General features: G+C 33.8%; 1 protein-coding gene across 4 annotated transcripts in view; it reads right to left on the minus strand.

Moving 5' to 3' along the window:
- Positions 1 to 11,687, minus strand: part of LOC137638048 (glutaminase kidney isoform, mitochondrial-like) — a 480,442-nt gene that overhangs the window by 72,584 nt on the left and 396,171 nt on the right. The window lies entirely within an intron of this gene.

Raw genomic sequence — 11,687 nt, forward strand, 5'->3', positions numbered from 1 at the left:
AGCCAAAGGTGAGAATAAGTGTCGTACAATGATATTGGTTGAGAGAATTTAAGAAATACACTATCTCATGTAGATCGTTCAGGCGTATGGTTAGGTCTCTCAAATTAGACCCTTCGATTTTCCAAGAGGGAAAAGATTTATTGTATTCAAGGATGAGACCTAACTTCTTTAAACTTATAAAATGATTAAAATTTTCTAACCAAGTGTCCACCCAAGGTTTCGTGACGACCAATTGTTCCTAAAAGCACAGTTAATGTTCATCTGTATCTATCGTTACATGTTCTGAAGTTATGCCAATAACATGCACTTGTTATCTCCATCGCACTCGAGTTATCTAGTTTAAGATTCAACTTTTAAAACGAATTAGGACTGACTTTTCTTCTGTCGTCGATTCACAACGATGAAAGGCTCTACTGGCCCAGCCCATTGATAACCTTCTCGATAGTACAGTACATTCAGATGTAGAGAGAAGGACGAATGTAATATAAGGTTGCAATGGACCTTTTTTGATAGGTCTTCAGCTTGACATGGTAGAATTGGAGGTAGCCTAATAGGCAAACAGGTGACCTTACCACGGTCCTCAGGTTGGCAAAGGAAAATGTTTAGTGGCTTTTTATATAAGTGAAAGAAAAAGTTTTGAGGTTTCAACAGGATTTTGGATGGAGAGAAATCTTATGAAGCTAAGGGATGGCGAAGAAGAAAAGGTACAAGCAGAAGAAACTCAACTTAGAATACGAATAATTTTTTTTGAAATTGTAATTGGCTTTTAGGGAAGATGTCTCTCTCCCCGCTATTGGTAGCTAGGCCTACTATTGTGGCTAGAGTAACACTATATACATTACAGAGATTGAAAAGGCAGATCTATTGTGGGCGTCGTATTTTCTAACCCTATTAAATAATTTCTAGAAACGGGTTTTGTGATGATAACATATCTTAGATAAGGGGAAGTTGACTGACGAATCACCGAATGTAAAAAAAGTGAAATCATATTTTCCTTCTTTTATCATTTTAAAAACTAACTAGATCTGATGAGAGTTTCCTCACTGGTGTTCTTGTGACCCATTGTCCCTTGCACCAGACACACACACACACCCTCTTTATCTCAGCCATTTCCATGCAGTAAATTATTAATCTCTGAATGCTTTCTGATATATCAAATTAGTCGTTAATGGATTCCATCTTATTTATTCACGTTTATTCACCAGTAACATTTATTTATAGTCTAAAATTTTCATTTCATTCTAATTTCCCCAAATAGAATTTTGCGTCTTTGCATGGTCAAAAAATTATTTTGCAATATAACCATAGATTACAAATTTATCCAAACTTCTGGTTATTCACATTGTTTATAATTCTGTCGGCTGTTGAGCACACTGCTCGCACCAGATCAACAACGTCTGCGGCAAGTTTCATCAACGTTTTGTGTTGTATAAGTTATATTTGCTAACCACAAGCCTTGTCACTGATAGCTTAAACATTCTTCTTTCCCCACGCAGTCACTGAAATTAGCTTTATCATAAAAATAATGTATTTGCCTTTGATTATTGTCTTACAGGGTACTGGTAAAGTAGTTCATTTGCTGGCATATGGCCCAATAGACCTCGCTTCAACTAAACTTTTTTTAATGTTCATCAGTTGTCTTAGTTTTACTTTTCTTCTCTTAGATAGCTAAGGAGACTCCACGACGGAGCACAAGCTTCATTACTACACACACACACACACACACACACACACACACACACACACACACACACATATATATATATATATATATATATATATATATATATATATATATATATATATATATATATATATATATATATATATATATATATGGCGTAATTATTGTATTCCATCTCGTAATTCCGTTTCTGTCCACTTTTAGTAAAAAGGTGTGGTTTTCTCATTTTTCATGAGCCGTAGCATACAGCTATACAGTATACAACGATAGAGAACCTAAATCTTCAGACTTCAGACAATAATTAGCCAGCATACAGTTGTAAACACTGAGGTAGACAGATTACAGCTGTAGATACGCCAGTAGACAGCATTACAGCTGTAGACGCTGTTATAGACAGCACTACGGCCATAGACACTCCAATAGACAGCTAACAACGGTAGACGCTGCAGTAGACAACATAACAACTGTGCCCACTACTAGAGACAGCATCCAAATGTAGACATACAACAAACACCATAGCAGCTTCAGATACTGCATTAGACAGCATGTATAGACAGTTAAATGGAAGGACGCAAAGATTAATTGGGACTTTTAATACAAGAGTGTTTCGACTTGCCAGCTGTTTCTCAGCTATATCGAAGAGTCAGCGCCAGTAGGCGAACTTGCAATGTGTTGTAGTACTGGTATGTCGGTGGAGTCTAGTTGTTTGGAGTCATTTTCTGCCTTTGTCAACATATTCAGTAACTTCTGGCTTTGTCAAAGAATGATTGATAAAGCATTTCAAGTTTTTTTCTGTCAGTTTGAACCTCTTAACATTGTCAAAGCATAAAAAAAGAATCTATATCGTGTAAAGCTAAAAGTTAATCTATGACTTTCTCGATCAGGTTGAAGATATAATCAATGATTTCAGTATCTATCCATGATACTGTAATACCACCCACTGCGATGACAACATGGCAGTATGATTCCACACGTCAAAAAAAACATGCTTACTGTTAACTCAAAAACACAGTCACACCGTAAAAAATAAGTATATATATACATATATTTAACTGAATAAAACTCATTCATGTCCGTGCACCGTCGCCTTATGAATGACTGAGATAACTACTACTCATATGTGATGCCAAATCTTCCAGACTGAAAATAGTGTGCCTTCATTAAGTAGCACAGGTGTTTAATCTAATGGTTAACAGAAACGCACGTCAGCACTCAACTGTTTCTTTTTCCGTTCCATTATTGGGCTGTCCATCATCCCCTTCTTTTTTTTCCTTCTTACCCCTACAGTTAAGGCGAATGTTGTAGTGAGCTTACGCTAGCCTGGTAAATTGAATGTATTAGTACAGTATGTGTGTGTGTTGTCTGTGGAAAAAAAAACAAGCGGAACCGTTCGTTATGTGAATAGGCTCATGTGAGATTTTATTTCTTTTATATATAAAGTCCTGTTACTTCTCTGTTTAACTTACCAGCAGTCAGAATTACGCTGTATCTTATCACACTGCGTTGGCTTATGTTACCCTTCCCTTTATTGTTGTTCGTCTCTTTACATGGGCAGCTTATTTGAGTCATGTGTTAAAACTGCACTTGCACAAGACGTTGTATTTCCGTGTATAGCTCATCGTCTCTAGTTTTATTTTTACTTTTTCCTTTTTTGTGTCAATGTCACTGTTTCGATGGCAGCTTTTCTCTGTGTCTTGGCAGAAAATATTTATATTTATAAAATGTTGAGAATTTATCCTTTATTTATATCTTTACGTACATATCCCGACAAGAAGGAAGCGAGTGTTTTTGTATGTTTAACATTTACAGTATTATTCCAGAGCATAAAACGTAATAGCATATTCTAAGTGAAATTACTTCAATATTTACGATGTTAAATTGAAAGTAAAGGGTTAAGAGTTTTCAGAAATTTTAGGGTAAAATTCAATCGGACAACAAACCAATCAAATTTTTCCGCTTGCTGAGGTAGACGATTGAAAATCCTGGCTTGGCTCACGCTGTGAGGTAGAAATTTAGTGCAGCATCTCAAAACTGTTAGAAACATCAATGAAAATCTTTAAATTAGAAATGTCAAACATTTGAATTGGATGATAATGAGTAATTATTTTCATACTAAGCCTATGAAATCCTTGCTTCCTTCAATAATTTTTCCTCTATTTAATCTTATTCATTCAATTAAAACACGATCGCCTGAATCATTTTGATTTAGTGTAGACATCACATTTCTTGGTTTCATCATACATTGAAAAAATCCCTATTGTTTAACATATCTTCATTTAGCGCAGACATGTTTTTATTAGTTTTGTAAATAAATTATGTATTTCTGTTGTAGCTCGACGCTGGTTGCGAGCCAATTCTGTGCACAATAAGGTAAATCCTTCCATTTCATTCAGCTTTGCACATCGTTGTTATACAGTTGTTACATAATTTTGTAACGCTGAATTAAACACCCTCACTCGCGTGTTCTCTAAATGTTTGTCAAGGTGGGAATCCAATGAGGGATTGATTTGTGTAACCTGGCGTTGCGACGACAATGGTCATCGACTTTCGTATCGAGTGTTGAAAATTTTTAACAAATACTCAATTTCAATTGCGTTTCTTGCAGTATATCAGTTCATTATATATATATATATATATATATATATATATATATATATATATATATATATATATATATATATATATATATACATATACATACATATATATAAAAGGCACGTATATGAACATTTACCAACTCATTACCAGGTCTAACAGCGACTATAGTAGGCCTATTTGCACCGAGCAACGTCCAGTTAAACACAAGACTCTCACGCAGAGCTGCTAGAACCATTGGTCTATAAAACTCTGTCATCAGAATCCCTTCGCCCTTCAGTAGAATTGAGACCTGGGTGAGGATGTTTCAAGATGCGTTATTTAACGTGAATTCACAAGAGTTTGAAACACTCTTTCTTAATTCCAGAGAAAACTCGAACAATCGCAGAAAGCAATAATCTAGGATAAATTTTCATGAGTCACTAAAATTTATATCAATTGTATTGATATATATCTAGTCCATTTTTTGAGTAGACAAGGGTCAAAATTTATAATATATATATATATATATATATATATATATATATATATATATATATATATTTATATATTTATATATGTATATATATATATATATATATATATATATATATATACAGTATATATATATATATATATATATATATATATATATATATATACAATATATATATACATGTATTTATATATATATATATATATATATATATATATATATATATGATACTAAAGACGAATATGTGGTAGGAAAACATAAAACTAATTTAAACTAACAATGAAAAATATAGACAAAATGGTAATCCTTAAGTATATATTACCCCAAGGATAAGATGTTAGAACAGTATTCTATATGTCACGTGTGCGTGTGTCTCATGTGCTGTAAATGTTGTCATAATGTATAATAGAAACGTACTATTTGCTGAAATAGTCAAATATATCTTTAAAGCGACTCATTTGTTTCTTTTCCCTCTGTGTCCTAAGTTTCTTCCAAATTTGTGTAATCCCTTCAACCTAGATACTTGGTTTTGTGTTCATATCACATAGTGTTATAAAAAGGTGTGAATTAAACCGTAAAACTTGGAAGAAGAAGAAGAAGAGGAGGAGGAAGAAGAAGAACTCTTGTAGTTTAGGCTCGATTTGAGGCTTCTCGTTACTCTTTCCTGAACACTGTGACTGTGAACATGATACTAGTCGCATGGTGCTCAGACGTTCCGTATTTGACAAGACTGACCCGTATTTATGAAATTTGTCCGATGTCCCGTATTGACCCTCCCTGGGACGCATTTTGTCCCGTATTTTCATATTTGAAAAAAGAAAGATACTAGTTCTGTTCTGAGTTCATCCCATATGCTCAAACCAAACACCATCTCTTGAGAGCAGTTGGATCTAGTGCAAAATATAACTAAGGAAAAAATACATAACAACAACAATATGGAAGATACTTCTAAAAGGGTTATGGAAAGGTTTAGCGTGTATTCTATTATCTGCAATTTATTCAATATGTTATGGCAAGTCACCTTTGTTATATCTTTTAAAGTTGTAAATCATGCTGGATTGCAATAGTGTAATACTTTGACGCATGTAATGAAAAGCTGAATGTGACAAATATCTACAAGGAACGCACTCTGAAACAAAAGAAAAGTTAATGATGAAGGAAGGTCCTGGACAATCTAGACCCAGCTGAGATAGACTTCCGTCACTGCATGCGTCACTTCACGTAAGTTGTGTCTCTATTGTTCAACTACCTCTCCAAGTTAGGTGTCCCCTACTTCAGTTTTATAATCTGGTCCCCCCGGAGACCCAAAACATTCTATTATTCCTTCAAATAATTAGATTATACTTGAATGCAACAAAATACGAATTACAGTCATGCAATTGCTTCCATATCTAATCTCGATATAATAATAGTATCTATTTGAATTTAAAATACTAGCTACATAATATCATTACTCAATACCTCACTCAAACTAGCAAACAGATTTGATCAGTCATTTAAAAAAACTGTTCATCCTACTCCTTATGACGTTTCCAATGTCATATTTTTAATCAAAGTTAATGAGTTGGTAACCAGAATTTATTCCTCTGATAGAATGTGTCATGAATCATCTTAAAAGGGACTATTTATATATTCTTAACAAAAAATATAATTCAAATTCCATCAAGACCAAGAAAAAAAACCTTCAGCTCCTTCCCCAGTAGCTTGTGCGTTCGAATGTACACATCATCAAAATTCGGTCTAATTTTTAAACCACCTACGTATAAATACTCGGAACTTCCTCAAAACGGCTATAATTCCCTCAGCTGTGATTGATTGTTACTTTTATTTTACTACGGCTTCGCGCACACACACACACACACACACACACACACACACACACACACACACACACACACTAATCAAAACGGTTATTTGTTCCTTCGAATAATTTACATTACATTTGAAATGCAACAAAATACTAATGACAGTCATTTACTGTAGTTCCTTCATTATATAAGCTCGATAAATCGCATTTGTTTCAATATCAAATAATAGCCACATATTACGGTACACCTTACTTAAACCAGCAAATAGAATTAATCAGTCATTTAGACAAGCTTTAAAGTTCATCCTACTCCTTATGACGTCACAAAGACGTATTATCCTAACAAAAATAATTATTTGGTTATTAAAATTTATCCCTCTGGTGAAATATATAATTGAAAATTGAAACATATTAAAAGGTACTGTATATATATTTCAATATATATATATATATATATATATATATATATATATATATATATATATATATATACATACATATACCAAAGGCACTTCCCCCAATTTTGGGGGGTAGCCGACAACAACAAGAAACAAAACAAAAAGGGGACCTCTACTCTCTACGTTCCTCCAGCCTAACCAGGGACTCAGCCGAGTTCAGCTGGTACTGCTAGGGTGCCACAGCCCAACCTCCCACATTTCCACCACAGATGAAGCTTCATACTGCTGAGTCCCCTACTGCTGCTACCTCCGCGGTCATCTAAGGCACCGGAGGAAGCAGCAGGGCCTACCGGAACTGCGTCACAATCGCTCGCCATTCATTCCTATTTCTAGCACGCTCTCTTGCCTCTCTCACATCTATCCTCCTATCACCCAGAGCTTTCTTCACACCATCCATCCACCCAAACCTTGGCCTTCCTCTTGTACTTCTCCCATCAACTCTTGCATTCATCACCTTCTTTAGCAGACAGCCATTTTCCATTCTCTCAACAGGGCCAAACCACCTCAACACATTCATATCCACTCTAGCCGCTAACTCATTTCTTACACCCGTTCTCACCCTCACCACTTCGTTCCTAACCCTATCTACTCGAGATACACCAGCCATACTCCTCAGACACTTCATCTCAAACACATTCAATTTCTGTCTCTCCATCACTTTCATTCCCCATAACTCCGATCCATACATCACAGTTGGTACAATCACTTTCTCATATAGAACTCTCTTTACATTCATGCCCAATCCTCTATTTTTTACTACTCCCTTAACTGCCCCCAACACTTTGCAACCTTCATTCACTCTCTGACGTACATCTGCTTCCACTCCACCATTTGCTGCAACAACAGACCCCAAGTACTTAAACTGATCCACCTCCTCAAGTAACTCTCCATTCAACATGACATTCAACCTTGCACCACCTTCCCTTCTCGTACATCTCATATATATATATATATATATATATATATATATATATATATATATATATATATATATATATATATATATATATATATATATATATATATATAACTCTCATTCTCTTAAAACCAGCAAAAAATCCTCAGCTCCATTTACAGTAGCTTGATTAGTAGGCTATATTGCAATTTCATCAAAATTCGGGCTACGTATTACATAAGCAACGAATAAAAATGCTCAGAGTTCTCTCATGGCAATACATTCCCGTCCTCTGATTGGCTATAGCTTCCCCAGCTGTGATTGGTTGTTGTCTTTGTTAACTATAACTTCACGTACACACGCTTACATCGTAACCAAACATGTCAATTATTCCTTCGAATAATTTACATTATACTTGAAATGTAACAAAATACAAATTATAGTCTTATATTGCAGTTCGTTCATTATATAAGCTTGGTAAAATAATAGTATTTTTTTTAATATCGAATTTTATCCACATGCTTCTCAATACATCAAGCCAGCAAACAGAATTATTCAGACATTTATATAGACAACCTTTAAAGTTCATCCTACTCCTTATGACGTCACAAACACGCATTTTTCTTAATAGAAATAATCAACTGGTAATTAGAATTTATCATTCTGATAAAATATGTTATTAAACATCTTTTAAGGAACTATTTCTATATATTTAGAAGAAAATATATCTAATTCCATCATTAAAAACAAAAAGAAATTTCGGCTCCACCCAAGCTAGAGCATTTAAAGGCAATTCCAAGGAAATTTGGGCATGTTTCTCAAACAGCAACTCATAAATCCCCGGAACTCTCGCATGGCGGGATAGTCCAGTTCTCTGATTGGCTGTTTCTTCTCCGCTGTGATTGGTTGTTGTCTTTGTTTACAAATTCACGCATACACATCCAACATCGTAGCCAAAACTCAGTTAATCATTCCTTCAAAAACTACGTATTTATTTAGCTTGCGCATTTGAACAATATCCATTATCTATTTTATTAATAAATCGGTAATTTTTTTAGTTTGTTTTAATATAAATTGTAATTTTTTAGTCTTAATTTATCCATAATAAGTATAGATATATCATCTTTACCCAGTTACTTTCATTCATAAAATATGAGATTATATGACGTCATATACAACCACCAATTACAGCAGAGGACAAATCAGCCAATGGGACGCCAAATATTTCCCGCCAAGGAAAGGCATAAAGTGATAGGGAGCTTTTGTAATATGGGCTGCTGTTGACAAACGAGTCAATTCACAAGAGAGATTTCCTTTAAACGCTCTTACTTCTATTATTTATTTATTCATTATGCAATACGACAATGTATTTAGGATCCATTTTATTGGTAAATTATTGTTTTGAGTTTATTTTCATCTAAGATTTGCAATTTTTGAGTCGTCATTAATTTAAGATATGCATAGGCTACTGCTACCATTTTACCCCTATCCTATATGACGACATTTCCTAATGACCATAATATGTTTTGGTAATCATTATACTTGACATAGTTACATAGTTACTTCACTATTTAAGCTCGATATAATGATACTTATCCTACTCTTGATGACGTGGCAAGCAAAGACTTATTTTCTGAATAAAAATAAAGATTATAGTCATCAGAATCTATCCCTCTAATAAGAAAAAAAAATTAAAACTTCTTACAAGGGATAGTTTCTATATATTTTGAAGAATATATATAATACTTAGTTCTCTAAAAGCAAAACAAAAAAAATCTTCAGCTTTTAAAACATATAAAAGATATTTATGGAAATTTGGGAAAGGTTACTCAAGCAGCAACTGTAAAAACCTCGTAACTCTCTCAAAGTGGTAAGTTCCTGTTCTCTGATTGGTCAACTCTTCCTCAGCTATGATTGGTGGTTCCCTTCAGTTACTACAGCGTCACACACATACACACATCTAACATCATAGCCAAAAGCGCAAGCAAGTATTCCTTTCAATATGGATTATTTATTTAATTTGGGCCTTTCAACAAGATTCATTATTTATATATTACACATCTCATCACTATTTTAATTTATTACAAGAAAATCATGATATTTTAGTCACACTCTATCTGCTATAAGTATAGGTTTTTCACCCCTATCCAAGTTAAATTCATTCATAAAAAATACAATTGTATGACGTCATATACAACCACCAATCAGAGCTGAGACAGAATCAGCCAATGAGACGCCAGATATTTCCTGCCAAAAAAAAGTATAAGGTGAAAGGTTTCCTCTCTGTTCAAATGCTCTAGCAATTTGGCTTGTATGAGCGGCTGTTTACCTACGAATTAAATTTCCGTGCGTCATTTCAAACCCTATAGCTAAGGGTTTTTCATCTTAATTTATTATATATATATATATATATATATATATATATATATATATATATATATATATATATATATATATATATTGATTGATTGATGATATTTTAGTAGCCTGAGAAGAATATTTTTTTATTTCTTATAACTTTTAGATACCATTCAAATGTTTATCAGTTATATATAGGCTTTCCCTTCAGTAATCACACTTTTCCTTTCTTTTATGAGTAAGAAACGCATATAGTATGATTTTTCATGTATTTATTATCCGCACCATTTCTGTCATAGCCATTAACATTTCGAATATTTTGAGAATTTTTAGTTCACATTTACTTGTTTTATAATAAAAAAAAAACTACCGCAAGCCAGAGAAGTCCAAAAAGAATAGATATTGGATAGCAATTAATAGGCTATGTATACACCTGAATTTCCTTTGTATATGTTTATTACGTTATACACATAATAAACATACTGTAGCCATACTTGGTAATCAGGATCAAAAACTTTTCTTGAGAACATCCAGTCAGACTCAGTTGTATTGTCATGATAGGCTCAGTCACTTAACATTTTCAAAAAGTTTGATTTTTACAAACAGGTGAATTTGAGATCTATAGCCTAGTGTTAGGATCCGTGTGGCCGTTCAGAACCAGGTTGACCAGACGTCCTGTACTTGATGGAATTGTCCCATATTTATGAACTTTGTCTCGTGTCCTGTATCGACACTCCCAAGGACAATTTTTGTCCCGTATTTTCAAAACTGTTTATGAAAAAACTATATAATGATGAAATTTTGGTTATAATATCCTTCAAAGCTGCAATATATACTTGACTGCAAAATTATGATGCTTTGACAAATGTAATGAACAGCTGTTTATAACAAAATCTGCTATGAAATCTGCAAACAAAACTAAAGAAGTCAATGAAGCGATCCTAGAAAGTGGACCCAACTGAGGACTTTGAGTTGCGTCACTTCACGTAAGTTGCTTATCTATATTGTTCAATTATCTCTCCAATTTATGTGTCCCTTATTTCAATTTTCAAAATCTGGTTACCCTGACTAGATGTGTAGCCAGCCTATGTGCAAAGATCTGAGATCTTCTGAAAGTCCATTGTTGTCATAAGTTACCTCCTACACAGACAGCACAGTTTGCATAATTTCCATAATTCTATGCTACTGTTTCTAAATTTGCTTAATGCTCTACATCTAAACCAATGCTATGTTTAATCCTCTGCCTCTGCAAATCTCAAAAAGCATATAATTTTCCTTCCTGCGTCTATAATTATCTTAAGTCTATCATATTCAACCTTGTCCTCGTGACTATGACAGCTCCTTTAATGGTGTTAAATTCGTCCTTATAATTTTTTCCACCATCGTCACTCACATGTTTTGTTATTTTCTTCTAT

Source organism: Palaemon carinicauda, chromosome 3, assembly GCF_036898095.1.
Source record: "Palaemon carinicauda isolate YSFRI2023 chromosome 3, ASM3689809v2, whole genome shotgun sequence".
Taxonomy (NCBI): Eukaryota; Metazoa; Arthropoda; class Malacostraca; order Decapoda; family Palaemonidae; genus Palaemon; species Palaemon carinicauda.